The sequence below is a fragment of the Ambystoma mexicanum genome, chromosome 6p, assembly GCF_040938575.1.
Source record: "Ambystoma mexicanum isolate Mex_15411 chromosome 6p, UKY_AmexF1_1, whole genome shotgun sequence".
NCBI classification, from domain to species: Eukaryota; Metazoa; Chordata; class Amphibia; order Caudata; family Ambystomatidae; genus Ambystoma; species Ambystoma mexicanum.
This window is the reverse complement of record NC_090935.1, coordinates 348223249-348242251: the sequence shown is the minus strand read 5'-3', so window position 1 is coordinate 348242251 and position 19003 is coordinate 348223249. Positions and strand designations below refer to the sequence as shown.

General features: G+C 40.5%; 1 protein-coding gene across 3 annotated transcripts in view; it reads left to right on the top strand.

Annotated features, from left to right (window-relative positions):
* Window positions 1-19003, top strand: part of PRLR (prolactin receptor) — an 850394-nt gene that overhangs the window by 34850 nt on the left and 796541 nt on the right. The window lies entirely within an intron of this gene.

Below are 19003 nucleotides of genomic sequence, written 5' to 3'. Positions count from 1 at the left end.
TGAGGACAAGGGAGGGGTTCCTTGTAATGAGGTAATCATAAACTCACTGCCGGAATTGGAAACCGAGCAAGCATGCAACGTATTTGAAATGTGTAAGGACAGGGGGAAATCTCCGATTGCAATCAGCAGAGATTGGGGGTAGTGAATCAGCCCAAAGCCCGGCCGGAAAAATCAACTAATCTGGACTCCGGCTTAAACAGCCATTCGATACAGAGAAAAATATGGGAATGTTTTGCAATCAACCCGGCCGGTGCCTTAAAAACCGGCCTCCCCCAAATGGGTGAAGGGCTACTGATCTTGGAAGGTCAGCATGACCCCATCGCCACTTTACTCGAGGGTGAGAAACCCTACCCCAAAGGAGAGGGGGAATCATCAAAGGAATGCCTACAAACAGACTCCTTATCCATCCACACGAGCTTTTCAATACCCCAATCGAAGAAGAAATATCATGTGACCTTGACTTATCTGAACACCTAAAGCTTTCTGTATGTGGCAACCTAACAGAGATAAGCATGGACATCAGTCATTGGTTGCATTGAATTTTGTATTAACTTCATTGGTCAAAGTGACATTTCAAAGGAAGAAACTAATTAAGAAAATGACCTCTATTTTAGAATCCTTTCCCAAAAGGGACGAAGTGAAATACTTCTTCAAAAATGAAGTGAAGGAAATCGTAAACAATGTACTGGATATACAGAAAGAATTTATTTAGCTGCCTTTCCATGGAAAAGTCCTTGAATCTGTAACAAGAATTGAAGATATGCAAAATCAAATTACTACCATGTCAACTGGAAATCCCCCTAAATTGGAGGATTTAGAAAGTAGGAAATCATAATTAAGTGTGCAAATCATCTCGGGGACGCTGTTAGGAAGTTTCACATCAACAACAGTCCCAAGGAGGGAATCATCTATTTTTATGGACACCCTTCCCGACGCTGAAGCACTTGAAGAACTATTATGGCTTGGTTTAATGAAAGTGGATATAGACCAGTCCTTGGGATTAAAGGATCCAATTTTCCCAGAGGAAAAAATCACAAACCATGGGTCAATAAATAGAACAACAAAAATCCAAGCAATCATTAGAAAGAGAAGACACGTGGCGAACATGGAGAAGAAAAAAACAAAAATGCTTAAGTCCCAGGGACTTAGGAAATCTGGGGCAGAATTAATTACATTCATTCGGGGATATGGAGAAGGCCGGAAGAAAGAGCTATCAAAGGAGGGCCTGAGAGTAGCCACACTATTCCTAAGAAATTATATCATAACAGTTGCTAAGGGCTGCAGAGAATATGCTTCACAGTACTCGCTGATTGACATTGATGGGGGGTTAAATTGTCAGAAAGACAAAGAAGCCCCCTCTGTAAGTAAGATGAACTCCTGCAGGGAAATACTTTTAAGCCCCCCAGTGGAAATGCCACAAGAAGTTCTTCATTTAAACCCCATGAAAGGTAATGATTCCTAAAGTCTGAACCAAAATGTATGGCTACTGGCCCCGGCTAGTGATCTACCAATAACATTTAAACCAGCCTATCATATGGGACATTCTTTACAGGCTTTTCGTAAGGATGGGTGAGTTTGTCCTGTGAAACAGAGGGGAGTCCTGGCCCATTGGCTAATACCAGAAACTGTAAATACGACGAATCAGTTGGAAGGAGAGATATATAAACAGCCAACAGCATTGTTACAAGGCCCATAAACCACAGACATCCACACGGGACAAGCCAGAAACCAAATAAGATAACTAAAATAATATATCTATTTTGGTGAAACAGATGAGTTGGAAGGAATCGGATTTAACTAGGTTGATGGCAGCATTTCTACCCGAAAGAAAATGGGGAGAGATTGTAGCTCATAAATATCTGCCTACTTTAAGGAACAACAAGGATGATCAAAAGGTGGGCAATGCGGGCCCATGGAAGTGAATCCACCTGAATAACATCTCTGTCTCACCCCTCTCGAGACCGACAGCCTCACAAGAACTTCATGAAAGCTTCATTATGGAGGCCATTTTTAAAGATCGGTACCTAATGTATTTAAATAGGCCCCAGATTTGGATAATCCCAAATGACATCCTGGGCTTTAAAAAATGTTGCCCCAGAGACATTGATCATGTAGAATTTTGCGACGGAGAAAGATGAGATGTGGCAAAAATCACGCTCTGTTCTAGATTGACAAGAGAAAAAATCGTGCTCTATATTGAAGAAATTCACCAAAGATGCTTCGACATCTGTAACATTATCGAATCGCCAACATTAACTATTTGGGAAAAGTATGATAAGTGTGGATGGGCGACACACAACCAAGAAAGGCAGGCCCTCCTAAAAACAAAAATAAATGATGACCTATGGGAGAAGGAGAGGAAGGGGAAAACGTTGCAGTAAATTCTAGAGATGGGTTGTGTTTGTCTCAGCCCTCTTGCACCAAGGGCATTGAGGGCTGGAGAGTGGAGTCCAATCTTTAGCATAGTGTCTTGGAATTTTTTGTCACTTAATGAAGCAGGGAGGTTCTTCAGAAGATTTGCCCAAATATGATGTTGTGATCTTTCAAGAAGCCTTCCTGATGGAAAAGGTGATTTTTGACGGCTACTCCATTTGCCAACAAATGGCAGCTTGTGGTTCAGCAGGGCTCCTAAAAGGCGGGCTGCTGACTGTGGTAAAGAATGACATTATAGCTAACTTGGAAATTGTGGATAATGATGTGCAAGGCATACTGATTTTTTGTTTAACTGTGAAGGAAGGTGATGTGTATGTTTTGCTTATAAACGTCTACTGTAATTATGGGGATCATGATCAAAAGGTATTGATTTAGAACATAAATGAGACACTAAGTGGGTGGCAAGAGTCTCGGACGGAAGGCCTAATTATAATAGCAGGGGATTTTAATGCAAATTGCCTGAATGGCCAAAATTACGAGATATATTTGCATGGTCATAAAGAAAAGGTCACACAAGACTCCAGGGGGGTGAAATGGAATGTTTTTTTTGAGGGCTGGAATTTAAGTAGTCTCAGCAAGAAAGAGGAGCTGAGGGGGCGGGAGGTATGTCATCTAATACTTGGATTAGTGGACAAAAAGCTTCTTTGATCGATTTTGTTTTTACATTAGAGGAACTTCAAAAAATGTAAATATATATATATATATATAGTAAAGTTTTTATTGGTTTCAATAAAATGTAAATATAAGTATGGGGTGGCAAACGGATTCCCTAGTGACCATGCGCGGCCATTAGTGACTTTCTATGCTTTCCTGACCTTATAACGTGCGAGTTATATGATTAAATAGAAGCATCTACAGGAAGAAATAGACTAATCTGGGCAGAAGGGGACATAAATAATTGTAACCAAAAAATGGATGAAGGCATCTGGGACTGTCATGCTAAAATTGATAAAGAAATATGCTGAATCCACCAATTTCCGGCTTTTATGAAAAAATTCCCTTAACCAGAGGAAACCCAGGATGACACAAAAGAGGCCTAATTATAACCCGAACATTCAATTAATGAAAAGGGAATATAGGAAAGGAATTAGAAGGATCATCAAAGTAGGGTGAGCAACTTTACAAATACAAATAGTTTAAAGAAACTAAAACAAGCCTATAACAATAGACTAAAAGATTTGAAAGTAAAGGCTTACCAAAGAAACAGTGAAAATATGTTGACTTGTTTGCGGGAAAAAAATTATAGTAATTATTGGAAATTGATAAAAACAAAAAGAGAAATATCAGAATGAAGTTCAATCTAATCCTATTGGGGAACAGAGTTAGATCTCTTATTTCTCGCAACCATACAACAAATCAGCAGATTGTACAAGCAATTGCGAAAAGCTTAAAATCAGTAAATTGGCACTAGTATCTACAGTAGACAACATTAAGAGCATTACATGCAAACGAAGTTACTCAAGAGCCCTAGGGCCAAATTGCCTCTGTAACAAGGTCATGAAGGCAAATCCTAGCTTGTGGTCTCTGGCATTGGAGACGTTTTTCTGCTCAATTATCCAGGTAAGAGCTACCCCTGAATCCTGAAAGGAGGCACACATAGTGTTTTTTTTTTTTTTTTAAAAAAAGGAGATAGAGAGGAATCCGAAAATTACAGTCATACCTAGGAGGCACACATAGTGCCTATTCTTAAAAAGGGAGATAGATAGGAATTGTAAAATCGCAGGACTATGGCCCTCCTCAATGCAAATTCTAAGATTCGAGATATATTCCCATGGTCGTAAAGAAAAGGTCATGCAACACTCCAGGGGGTGAAATGGAATACCTTTTTTGTAGGGCTGAAATGTAAGTAGTCTCAGCTAGAAAGAGGACCTGGGGGGGAGGCCATCTAATACTTGGAATATTGGACAAAAAGCTTCTTTGATCGATTTTGTTTTTACATAAGGGGAACTTCAAAAATGTAAATATAAGTACGGGGTGCAAACGGATTCCCTAGTGACCATGCGTGGCTATTAGTGACTTTGTATGCTTTCCTGACTTTAGGTCCTGCGAGTTATATGACTAACATAGAAGCATCTATGGGAAAAAATAGACTAACCTGGGCAGTAGGGGACATAAATAATTTTAACCAAAAAAATGGATGAAGGTATCTGGGACTGTCATGGTAAAATTCACAATGAAATATGATAAATCCACAAAGTTCCAGTGTTTAGAAAAATAATTCCCTTAACCCGAGGAAACCCAGGATGACACAAAAGAGGCCTAGTTATAACCCGAACATTCGATTAATGGAAAGTGAATATAGGAAAGGAATAAGAAGGCTCATCAAAGTAGGGGGAGCGACTTTACAAATACAAATAGTTTAAAGAAATTAAAACAGGCCTATGAAAATAGACTGAAAGACTTGAAAGTTAAGGCTTAACAAAGAAACAGTGAAAAATGTTGACTTGTATGTGGGGAAAAAATTATAGTAATAATTGGAAACTGATAAAACAAAAAGAGAAATATCAGAATGAAGTCCAATCTAATCCTATTAGGGAACAGAGTTTGATCTCTTATTTCTCGCAACCATACAACAAATCAGCAGATTGTACAAGCAATTGGGAAAGCTCCAAATCAGTAAATTGGGAAATAGTACTTACAGCAGAAAACATTAAGAACATTATATGCAAAAGAAGTAACTCAAGAGCCCTGAGGCCAAATGTCCTCTGTAATAAGGTCATGAACACAAATCCTAGCTTGTGGTTTCTAGCATTGGAGAAATGTTTCTGCTTGATTATCCAGGTAAGAGCTACCCCAGAATCCTGCAAGGAAGCACGCATACTGTTTTTTTGTAAAAAAAAGGAGATCGAGAGGAACCAGAAAATTACAGGCCAGTGGCCCTCCTTGATGCTGATTCTAAGATATTTGGGGCAATACTACTTTCTCCATTAGAAAAATCAGCCAGAGCAAATGATATTCTTAAACCGAATCAGCTGGGATTTCGATCGGATGTTGGTATGATCCTAGCAGGGTGGATTTTGAAATAGGCTCAACATCTGGCATGGGAGGGCGAGTACAAAGAAATATGCATAGCATCGATCAATTTATCCCCGGCTTTCGATCGGGTAGACAGAAACAAGTTATGAAAATAGCTGGCTGACTGGGGACTTCTGAATGGTTAATTGGCCCCCCTAATGCATTTACACGGAAACTCAGTCATTAGGACGCGTCTAAATCAGGAGGTCCTACTATCAGGTAAAATTGGAACTAACAATGGCCTTCACCAAGGCTGTATCCTGGCACCATTTATTTTTAATCCCTATACGGCAGACGTAGGTAATTGCTTAGAATAGGCTTCATCATTTGCCCCTAACATTTTGGGCACTAGAGTCTTTTGGATTCCCTACGCAGATATGATCTTGTTAGACTGTACCAAAGTGGGAATCCAAAGACTCTTGAATAGCCTGGCTGAATACTGCTCAGAAAATGACTTAGTTATAAACATATGCAAAACCCTCTTGATCACGTTAACGGCAGGAAAGCGAGCAAAAAAAAGGGCCACTCTGGCTTGGAGGAATACAGGTGAGAGAGGCCGATAGTATTGATATTTTGAACACCCCATCTAAGAAAAAAATGAATGGAAGGCTTTTATACAAAGGCAGTAACAGCGGTGGCACAGATGAGGAATTTTAACTATAAATTTGGTACATTCTCCATAAATCCTCTACTGAAATTTTATGAAACTAAGATCATCCTAAGTGATTCACCATATTCTTTACTAAGAGGACTTTTGCGACCTGGAGGCTTTTATTTGGAAGAAGGATTTAAGGCTTCCAGGAGCAGTACCCATTGGTGTAATTAGATTTGAATTGGGACTGCTATCTTTGGAGACCTATATTGTATGGAAAGAATCCTATCATGCCATGAGTTCAAAAGTAGGCTAGAAAAAAGTATGTTTTTGCTGAATTCACAGAAAAACAAGAACACCTCTGTAATAGCTTAATTGGGGCAACTATAAAGGCGCTGGAAGACCAGGGCCTGGAGAGAACACTACTTGATCAGGTCCCTGGGAGTTTTAAACATAGGTTCTGGCATGCTAACTGGTGCAGAACATGTGACGTAATAGGAAGCTATGAAAGATACCAAAATATTGGTAGTTACCACAAAAGACTGAGTGTCTGTGCGCAGTACCTTTTATCCCTCCTGGAAAGTAGGCTACACTCTAATGAGATTTAGAATTAATATTTTACCGACTAGATTCAATTTGGGGAAATGGAGGGGGGCGTGGAATGCTGTAGATATTGTGTAAAAGAGAGTGAGTCAATACAACATCTAATGGACCAACGAATGCTATGTTTTAAGAAATGTATAGATCGATGTGGAAGTATCACTGGACAAATACTTTGGAGTATGTGCAGATAAAAAATATCTTACCCATTGAGCAAAGCACTGTTTCAATTCTTAACGATTATTAAACTAGTAAACAATATGAAGAGTCGGAACATCCTGTGGGAAGGCAGAGTGAGCAAATTGAATTTTAGGTCTGTAATGGTCATTTCCTTCAAATGAAATTTAAACATATTTATTGAAATATATAAATGATATGCTTGAAAGGTTTTAAAATGTAGAAGAGGTCATAATGAAATGTTTTTAGATGAATTTTTGATAAAACAAGACTTGTTATGATGTGGTAATGTATGAACTATGATGAATTTGTGTAAGGTGTTAACATGTTTTAAAACTATATGCACAATAAAGGATACACATTTTTTTATTCTAAGCCTTCCAGCCAACACCTCTTGTGTTTGGCTACCCTGTCTAATTAACTGGTCATGGAGCTGAATTATTAGGGGTCATCTTGCCGTAGTCTCTAGTCACCTTGTTTCCTTATCACAAATACATGCATAATGATATCATGTTTTTATGTCTCATTCTATACCGGAAAATGTTGGTGTTTCAGTAGCACAAAAAAGAATGACTAATGATAATGTTACATTTTTATAGACCGCTTCAGGCTGGAACACATCAGTCGTTGCTGGTTAATTTGCTATATATTTTTGTAGCCTTTTATGTTCACGTTTAATTTTTACCTCTATCTTATTAGTCCTGTCACTGATGGTAAACATGGTATGTTCTTCCCTTGTTCACGTCTCCGTCCTCGTACCTTTCTTAAAATGCTGCCTATTTAATTGATCATCTTCCTTGCGTTTGCCTTTTTGCAATCAAATATTTAAAAAAAAGGTCAGTTAGCTTTCTTCTGATTTCTGGACTTGTTTGCATCTGAAAATGTAGTTAATGAATGTTAAGTGTTTACATAGTTCCTCTAATAACAATAATATCAGGCTAATATAACATTTAATGTCTGATTCCTCCTACTTCTAAGCACTTTAATAATAGGAACTGTTATTAGCCAATTTGACGCTGCTCAATTTACTGGCCTAAGTCGGCCTTGCTGGGTTTCAAAACGTGACTGCCTTCATGATGCACATAGATCTCTGAAGCATGATCTTAACTAACTGAGCTACCTTATAAGTTATTCTAACATGAATGCACGGGTGCGTAATTTCTTGCAGTGTTCCGCCTCGTCGCCAAGGCTGGTCACTGTTATATTTGTATCTTATGGATAAATAGATGTTTTTATTTATTCCAGTGCAATTAAATGGATGTCCAGAATTCATGCTTATGTTTCCTTTTTCAAAATCACCCACATGAGTTGGGGCAAGCACTTACCAGCATACTCAGCTTCACGAATAATCCTTGAGGAGAGGTCAGATAGCTCAGTGCGCTAAGCCCTCTTCTGCAGAGATCTGTGTGTAATATGATGGTCACAGGTTTGAACCCCAGTGGATTGCCTTAATTATCAAGAGGCCGGTCTATAATGAACGTCTTGCTAGGCAACCCCTAGTCAGTTTCAGATTGTATGATTTATAGCACTCATTCTATCAACTTCATAACACCTGATAGTGCCTAGAGTTGCTCACATTAGTTAAATGTGCTATGTAATTTTATTCACTAGTGTTATAACCAGTGATATGATTACAAAAGGGGCCATGGCGGCCTATCACTATGGGCAGAGGGGGCGCATCCCCCTTTACTGATTGGCAGGCCGCCCCCTCACCTGAGTGGCAGCACAGTCCACTGTGTGCTTTATTTGCACAGGAGACTGTGCAGCCTGCCTCTGAGCAGGGGCGGGTCCCCCACTATGCATTTCTTTTGTTTCTTTGTTGAGGACCCCATTTACCTTCTTAATGTTGGATTGCATGTTTTTCTTTTTATTTGGTATCAAGGGTAAAACAGACATGATGAGTGGTTTTATGTGGCTAGACTGGCTTACATTGGTGGTTGCAGGTGAGCCATGTGTGTGTCCTGTGGTATGGCAGTTTTTACTGGAAGGTGATTCTTATATGGTAATACTGCCATATATTGATGCAACCTGCATGACCATGCATGGGCACAGCCTGCATTAAAATGTTGTATGTATTGGTCCATTTTGTGGGCAAATGCATCATGAAAATGCATTAGAAAATTATCCTTAGCACTTTCTGTGCCTAGCATCTATTGTGTTTTTTCATGTGCTACTATACAAAACTGATCATAAACAGTTGGGGTTTGTACCCAGTTTTTACCCAAAAAAGTGCTGTAAAGTGCACCATTTTAACCCATTCTTTTTTTTAAAAAAAATCATCAGTGGTGGGGGAGTAGGCCCTCCACTCCCAAAGCTCCCTTAGTTTGGTTCGAGCTCCATCACTGCGCTCAGTCGCTCATACATATTCCATGCATACATTTATGCCTCTCCAGTTAAAAAAATCACCAGACACCGCTAAGAGAGAACGCAACATGGAATAGATGTGATTTACGTATCTCACAGTTTACTCTCCCCCCTCTTTCCAGCCAGGGACCTAACCAATGTTCCCTCTAATTATTTTTCTCTATGTGCGGAACCGGTTGGCTGTTGTGCGCACATTATTTTCCATGTGCGCAACTGACTGATGAGGTAAGCCACTTTGTGAGCTACCGTCGCAGAACAGAGTTTGGAAAGGAATTTCCTTTTCCCAGCCACTGCAATTCTTTAAAAATCTTACAATACTTTTTCCAAACACATGAACCAAAATCAAATGTATCATATCTGATTATACAGAAAACTCATCAACCAGTCCAAGACTTCAACATCTGCCACAGTACCTTGAAAACGTACTTCTGCACAGAGAAAAATTTCAGCCTCATTATGAGTTTGGCGCTAAGTGGTAAATTTGGCGGCAACTCCCTTGCTGCCAACTTTACCACTATGTCAAATTACGATTTCGGGCCTGGAGTGGAAGATTTGCATGCAGGAAAATCCTGGAGGTAAATCCTCCAACTCGGCACTGAAATGGTTGGAATTTCCACTGCGGTAATTCCGCCAAAAAGCCACATTTAGTCCAATGGACTCAATATGAATAGGGAATTACACCGCTACCACCAGTTGTAATCCAGTGGAAATTCCTCCGGACCAAGTAGCGGTAACAGTAATTCGTTTGGGCAATATTCTGAAAGATTTACACATTGATACCGCCCCAAGTCTTAAATGAGGCCCTGTATGTTTTATGCCACTGGAAAATCACAAATTTGTATTACAAAACACAAATATCTCTTAGTAGTGTTCCCAGATATCTCTTGCAACCAATATTTATTCTTAAAGAAATGTTTCTTTGTATTCTGATTTTTCAAAAAAAAGGGAATTTTTTTCTTGATGCGATAATCTCTTGGTCAGCCGGCACACGTTTCGACCCAAAGGGTCTTCATCAAGGCTGGTGCGTTATTGTTCATTGACTGTTAGGTAGGTTAGCTCTTGGTGGTGGGTTGGGGTAGGTGGGTTCCACTCCTTGAATAGGCTGGCTTGTCAGCCTGTTACTGCTGCAAACGACATCCCTGGCGTTTGTGGCCCTCAAATATCTCTTGTCATAACTGATGTGGCTGTCAAGAAACTCACACAGAATACATTTGCCAATGGATTAATGGCAATTAAAAAGCAATGCGTCAAATTTGCTGAAAGGAGTTCAAGTGCCACTTTAATGAAGTAATTCAAGGGTCAGGACAACATGCTTCTAATCATTTGTGTAAGGATGACAATTGCATCAGAATAACTGCACCTTAGAATTTGATGAACCAAAATCCCTGTGCCTCTGCTTACGATCCACATTACGTTCTCCTGTGGGTAGTGATAACACCAGCCTTAGAGCTAAGAGACCTATGCATCATGCATTTCTAATCCCTAAAAAAGGAAAATGTGCCTAACAAAAACGAGAAACAATGAACATATCATTGCTTCAACCCACAAAGCTCTACTGATATTTTTTCGAATTAGTGACCAGTAGAGCAGTGGCATAGGAAGGAACAAACTCTAATATTAATGCCGATCTCAAATGGAATTTTATAGGGAAAGAACATCTTTTAATAAGCAGAAAGTATCCCTATTGGCAAAGATAATTACTTTTTTTACTCCCTGAAAAATCATTTGACTCCAAGTAGGGAGCAAAATCTGATTAGAGCCCTGTTTGTACCTCTGACATAGGGAGTGAAATGACAGGGCACATAATAAAGTGTATAGTTTTGCCCAACCTGCCACACCACATCCTAGATCAAATTAAACAAGAGCCTTACTGAGGTTTATTAGGGAGACCTGTTGAAGAAAATCACACATATGTGCCTTTTTAGTTATTTGCATCAATTCATCAGAGATACAAATTATTTAGTGCCTTCTTCTATAACTATGCATCTCTCTTATGTAATTTTTTGTGATTAGTTAAATAAGATGCAGGGAGATGCTAGAGACTGCACACACAGAACACATGGTTATATTGAAAAGCCCTCAGCAGTTGAGCATAGAAAGAAAAAGAAGGTGCTGTTCTCTAGATGGGTACTAGAATTTACTAGCCTTTAGCAAACACGCAACACATTTCCTTCAGTGCACTTTTCCGAAATGTTGGACTTCGTCTTTGAAATGTGCTGCTTTGTTCATCACCCACAAGGAGTGATGCTTCCACCCATACCCTTTCCCGGCCACTGTGCGCTTGCCTCCAATACTAGTTGATAGAGCACTGTAAAAAGTGAGGTATTGTAGCAGTAGACACTCACTGGGATATTTGCAGACCCACAATACTTTGCAAGCAAGGCATATTTGAATGCCTCAACATATGATGTGCATTTTAAGGATGTCATGACTCTGCATGTACACAATTCTTTTGCAGTGCATACAAGATTGTTTGCAACATACCCCACCCTTATTTCATTGTGTAGGATTACACAAGCGCTCAGTGAAACTGTTTTTGTATAGAAGCGAGTTACCACATAATGTGTGAAGATCTATGTCCAAAGGAACTCTGAACACTTGGAAATTATGCAGATTGTGTGAAAAGCATTCTCCTGTCTGAATATCCAGGGCCCTGAGAGTATGGAAGAGTAATCCCAGGCATAGTGCATACTCATTATCCCTAGTAGGCTAAGTAAATGATATTGCAATGTTGCTCTCTACTTATAGGATAATGTTAGTAATGCTTAAGTAGGAGACGCTGAACATCAGAGGACAAATTAATATTTGAGTTTCATAATGTATTTGCTTACAAATGGTCTGCTTCAAAGCACTTGCGTGACATATGTACAAAGAGGAAGTATGGGATTTGGTTACGCATCCAAGTAGCCTGCTTACTTACAGTCAGTATCCGATATTTGAGCTGGTGGTTAGATTATATAGTGTGGGTGATGCTTTTGGTAAGGCACAATGAGTAACAGAAATTCTGGCGCGTGAACGTTATTCATGTTACAATAAACATAAAATAAGTGGATGTAGGTACACATCTGCTAACATTTCGCAGTGCCAAAAGAGGAAGAGTCAAGGTTGTCCGGTAGTATCTTAATGTACTCTGAGGCAGAAGTTAGTCATAAGGTGAAAGTGTGGTAGAGTCAGGTTTAGGAGCCATGGGTGGGGCGGGAAACATTTTGTTTGATGTGTGCAGGCATATCTTGGTTAGATTCTTCTGCTCCTGGAGCCAGTTTTTCATATTAGTTTTTTACCTCTTCTGTTGTATTTTGCTGTTAGGAATTTTAGGTGCATAGCAGTGTAATGCAAATTAGCAGAATATCAAGAATAGTTGCTTATTTTAATAGAGAGACAATTTCAGGTAATTGCTGTGGTTTGTGCCTTATTAAATATTTTTGAATAGGTGAGAATTGTCTGTGTGCGATGCTAAAAATCTTCTGAGCGGCACCCAGAAGGAAGCTGGGCAAGCGCACATGCGCTCAGCTTAGAGGGAACATTGGACCTAACAACTGAGAACGCAGTTGAAATTCTTTCTCTCCACAGTAACACGTTGTAGCATGGCAAAGAGATTTGAAAATGGCAACATTTCCCATTTGGAATATGTTTCTGTCAGTGCTTTGAGAAGTCACCAACCATATTTTGAGTTTAAGGTGCACATAATACAATTTCTTATCGCTCTAACACAAGAAAGAGTGCCCATAAACTGTACCCACCCAAATCTGGACAGGGACATCATTTGGGTGTAGCCAGGGGTCGCAATTGCGACCACTGAAGTATCCCTTGCTACCCCTGTGGCCTCCCTTGCTACACCTAAAAAAAGAGAAAAAAAAATAAACATTTTTATTGTTTTTTGTTGAGGCTCCTCGGTTTTGGCCAGCAGCATGTGGCTGTTTGTTTCTGGAGTGGTTGGTTTTCTGGTAGCTATAGCCGGTAAGATAGCTCAGTGGGTAGAGCGCTTGCCGCTGCAATGTGTGTGTGATCTGCAAGTTGCAGATTTGATTCCCAACATGGTGATCTCAGCCTTTCTTCTTGCTGAGGTTGATAAATGAGTACCAACACAGGTTGGTTGATACTGTATGTTTATTTGTTCTATATAAAGCGCTTAAGCGTAAGTGCTATATAATAACACATCATTATCGTTTGGCCTTGGACGTCTGCTTACATTCACAGTTATTTGGTAACATGGGCCTATACGCACTGATATTAATGATACATAAGGTGATCCATTCTTGTATGCAATGTATATCACTTTACAGTGATACCGTAACCATATTTTTCATAGTGTACTTAGAAACAATAATAATAATTTATTACATAACAATGCTATGTGATGGCACTTCCTGTTTTGTCAAGGGTTGAAAGGTTAAGCTCCATCGCTTCCCGTGATGCTACATCGGGGTGGGGTCAGATGGCATCACTTCCTGTGATGTCATCAGAGGTCAAGGGTCGTGTGGTGTCATTTTCGCTACCCCTAGCATTTTGGTGAAATGACATCCCTAAATCTGGAGCTGGTATACAGAGGGTTTATGAGGCCAGTATTTATTTATTTATTTATTTAGTTATTTAGTTATGCATTTGTACAGTGCCCTAGGCCCGGAGGTAAACTGAGGTATAATGAGGCTTCCTCGGACCCCAATGAAAGAATAGGCTTGTGCACAGCTGCAGGAGGATGTTTCAGATCACAGCAATTTACCACTCGGAGTGGCCAGGCTTGTAATGTTACAGGAAATGTGGGAACTCTTTGCACGTGTTAACTTGTACCCTAGCTAGCTGTTCAAAAGGTTGTCATGGGCAACATAAAATTATAGATGGGGAGCTTTCAATTTGGGTGTGTATTCCCGCTCCGGGGGACTGTATAGACGAATCGATATATTACAACATAGGTTCTACAGAACAGCCGTCCAGTGAAAGAGGAATGTACAGTGGTCAGAGATTGTGAGTGACAATGGGCGCTGGCATCTAGTGGCACTCAGAATGGGCTGGCTTGGGTCAGCTGAAGGTATTATCCCGGCTTTCCCGGAAGTCGCTGTGTGTTCTTTATTTCCTGCTTTAAGGCTGACCTGTTCCAGGAAGGCGCTGCAGGTAGGAGTCCTGCCTCTGCCAACAGGGAGTGGCTTGTTCTGTGTACATTGCAATTTTCTCTGGAGTCTTTCTGTTCTCGTGTGAGGATAGCGTGCGTGCGTGACGGATGTTTCCCAACTCGTATTGCTTGATGGATGACATCATTGCTCTTTGTTTGTGCTGAGGTATTTTGTAATCCCTTTCTGTTTGTCTTCCGCTTGCACCACAGCACCTCAAGTGTTACCCGAGAACGGATCACATGTTATGATTGCACGTAAATGCATGCAGGTTTTTTACGGGCATGTGCAGGAGTGGACTGGGAACCAAAAGAGGCCTTGGAAAACATTTTCAAAGTGGCCAAATATTACAGATCTTCAGCAAACCCAACCCTTTTTTTACAAGAAAATTTGAAAATAACATAGGTAACCACACAAAAGAAGCCCAGGGTGCAGACCAGAGTTCCCTGTAGGCCACCCGATCCTTGGTGATGTGTGTCATGATGGGCAAGGAAAATTGAAAAACATACATGTAGCTTGACACCAAGTTCAATGATAACATATATTATAAACACAAATAAAACGAAAACAAATATATTGCTAACACACTGTGCGGGTAGCTCAAGCACACCGTGCTTTCATTGGGCACAGGACAGTGCCGTGCAACACGTGTTAAAAACTTCAGTGGGGACGACTGAGCCCTTCATCCAGCCGATACTGATACATTGAAAACCAGGAGTGAGTAATAATAATGACAGCGATTATTGCAGCGCTTAAACGCTAGACGGTTCGGGCATTAAGCACTATAAAAAGCACCCATTTAAATTATGATTTATTTGATAATAATTCTAACAGCATTTAGGTATTTCATATAACTCCTAGGATTATTGAAGCGCTGTAGCAGCAGCAGGAGTATCTCAGACATAAGGAGCTATTCACGGCACAGCACGTTATGTGGGCAGCAGATTACAGAATTCAGGATGAGAGGGGCTGGTAAACTGGACCTGTAAATTGGACACTACTGAATTGCCTACTGTACAGTTGCTTTTTCCATATTTTTACAAAATATACATGCAGTTTGAGGGACAAAGGTAGAGTGATGAACTCTAAGTACATTTTTATGTGGGTGTAGGCAAAAAGAAGTCTGATTGCAAGGTTAGCTGACCATCCATAACACATTACCTCTTATGAACCTCTGTGGACATACTCAGACAAGATAAGATATTGTATGTATGTATGTAGTTATTTATTATGATTTACACGCATACAACTTATATAAGATGACGAGAAGCAATCGCCCAACACATGCTTTTTGGGCTTCAACCTCAACTTTGCCTCAAAGATCAAAAATGTGGGTTGTATTGGGCAAGACAATCTAGGATGTGAAAATCAGGTAGGCACGAAACTTCAAACAGTCTTCCACTCTTTGTGCCTGTTGCAGATCGCTCTTCCATATGTACCATCTGACCACCATGCCACTGTTGTGGGGGCATTGATCAATTCCCAGTTAGACTATGGCAACGGCCTGTTAGCTGGCATTCCACGAAAACATCTGAACCAGTTACAGAAGGCACAAAATGCGGCAGTTGGTCCCTTCACTGGCTGTCGGTGAGCGATAGAATCGATTTTAAGATCCTCTGTTTGATCTACAACTGCTTGAATAGCTTGGCAGCAATCTACCTGGCCAAACAACTGATACCATAACAACCATCTCGGGCATTGCGATCTGCGATAAACGTTTTTTGGTTGTCCCGCCATCCTTCTATGTCTCCAGGGGAGACAGATGGTTTGCAGTATATGGCCCCATACAGTGAAATAGTCTTCCCAGGGAATTTAGGAAGAAGAAAACACTCATTAAATTTAACAAATCTCACAAAACCTTCCTGAGCTCAGGGCCCTTTAAGAAAATGCATGCAATGGATGGGTTCAAACAGAATAACTCTGAGTCCAAATCACCGAATCTACTCAGGACGTTGGCAAAGTACTGTTTTATTAACCATTATCTGAAACAGGGAGTTTCAACGAACATCAACGGACGTACACTCGATTCCTCTCTGCAATCTTTTCACAAATCATACCTTTTGGATTACAAAATACGTCAGAGGTGACGTCATACTACGTGACAAATAATAAAAAAAAACAACTGGGGATCGGGATAGGCTTTAGGGGAACACCTAAGTATATCATCTCTAGGAACTAAGATTGTAATTGGCTGCCCACTGTCAGGTGGACTACATATGCCTACCTCTAAAACATGGCATCTTTGAAAAAATTAGATACATCGTTTCTTATTGGTTTTCAAACTATAAGGTCCCTCGTTATATGGACCTCTAAAATTGGTTGGCACAATTGTGCATGTCTGGAACATTCGGTTCACTTAGCAGCATGTAAGCCCAGGCCCAGGTGAAAGGAGATGGGCCTGACTCTACCCCCGCAACCAATTAGCCTAACATCTCTCATCGCCCATGCCTTCTGCCATGAAGATTGTCTTTGAACTTGGCCTTCCAAATTCCTTGTCTCTGAGAATACACGGGAGTGCAGGTACTCACTATTGTGTTCTAGCACTCTGAGTCCGAAATCTGTTTTTATCCTTGGCTCACTTGACAGGAGACCACGATTTGGTCCATTTTGCAGCTTTTAAATGTCTTAAATTAATGAAAGTTGGCACTATTGACATTCTTTCTTTGCACCTTAACAAGAGATGATTCGTCCTTTGGACGTCCACTCCTTTCCAGAATAGATAGCTGAAATTGTCTGCTTCAGTCTTGATTTGAGGCCAAACAACCTCGTCATGCGGCTTCATGATTCAGCTTATTCTTGCTGCAACACAATTTTCCCATTCTCCTTCATGGGTCCTGGTTTACTAAAATTCATGATACCGATGTCCAGCTCCTATACAATGGTGGCTTCACCTGCATTCTATTTACTACATATAGCCAGCTTCTAAGATAACACAGTCTACTTGCGTTTCAGCATCTGTACAATTATTGAATGGTTGATTCTCTGCAGCACTTTGTGCAAGTGTTATCTTTTTTTTTCGTATATAAAAGTCTTGATTGTTTACTACATTATTAATTTCTGTAGGATCGATACATCCTCTTCAACTAGTATCCTGAGACGTCGTTCATACCCTCTTATGAAGTCACAGGCTTCTTTCTTTACTCTTTGTTATATTCCTTCAGGGAGTTCCTCCCTCAAATTGTTATCCTTCGGGGATACATTCGATAGGATTGTCTCAATGGGTATCTTCGTTCGAGCATATGTTGCGATATTGGCACAACTACTGGTGTCAAACACGGCACAAGCTCAGGCTTCCAACATATGGGAAGTAGGGGAGCATGGTTTACTGCATAGGCATGCAGCTGCTCCTCGACATTCCCCCTCTGGTCGAGTCCTCGGCGGCCTCCACAATTATTTCCACATCCTGATATTTTCTCTTGAAGAAGTATTTCTTTGGTGTCCAGATCTTCATCAACTCCCTCAGGGTGCCTGCTGATTTGACATGTTCAGCTACACTCCAGGTCATGTAATTGCATTTTTCCATTCGGGGTACAATAGACCCATCGTCCCACATACTTCTGGGTACAGAAACATCGTTCCTGCATGTGCTATAATTCTGGCCTCTATGTATTTCCTGACAGCATCATCAGTCAGCTCCTTAGCGTTTGGTTCAGGTCTGACGTCGATCATAATCTTCATCGCCACCACTTTCTTTGCCATTTTCTTGCATTAGGCAATCACTATCTTGACTATACAGAATCCAAACATCACCAGTACCAATATTACTCCAAGAATTTTGAATATATTTTCCAACCATTGTAGAATCCACGTGAACAGAGAGGCAAACCAGCTGCCATCTTCAATGTCATTGGTCTCAACTTCCATCTTTCTTGTCATGCAGGGTTGTCAACAACATTATGGCCTCTTTCAGGGTTCCATTTTGTTCATCATGAGAAGGTAAGAATGTGCAACATGATGGCCCAATTTTGGCGCAAACACCTCATTCTATCGCTGTGATCATATCAAGGACATACCTATTCTGGAGGGTCATCAGTCATATGGCCCTCAACTCTTCCTTAATGGCATTGAATCCCTTTATGATAGCATTGATTGTCTGCAGAAGCTCCCATCTAGTGATCCGTAACCACTTGGCGTTCGCCAGACTTTGGATCCCAGGCATGAATATAGTTGTCAGTATTGTCAGTCATATGCTGTTATCGATTTGGCTGAGAAGTAATTCTCTCTTCTTGCCCGTCAGAGAAGTTCAAGCGATCTTCTTTTACTCAAGTGGGCATCTATTTTTGGAAATTCTCCAATGTTCAAATCACTCTGGGGAATCACTAAAGCTGGAACATGGATGAACACCAAAGAACATACTCCGCCCCAATCCTTGGGCAACCTCATGTATGCTCTAGATCCACAAACCCAATAACGGTCCATAAGGATGGCTGTACCTCCTCCCATCCTGGGAACATCAATTGTGGTTTTGCATTTTTTGTTATATCCCACATGGTTCTTCCTGTGTCTTCTGAAGCATAGTGTTGCATTAACCAGTGGGATTACAACTACTGGGCCTGATTCGTCTTCTACCCATGTCAACAGTTTGGAGTGCTTGACCCATGACTTTAAGCATCCATAATTCACCTTCTGTACCTCTTGTACATAATATGTTTTCAGCAGATGAGCTGCACAGGACATCATTGCTTCTCCCCATCCGTTCTTAGAATTCACTCATCCA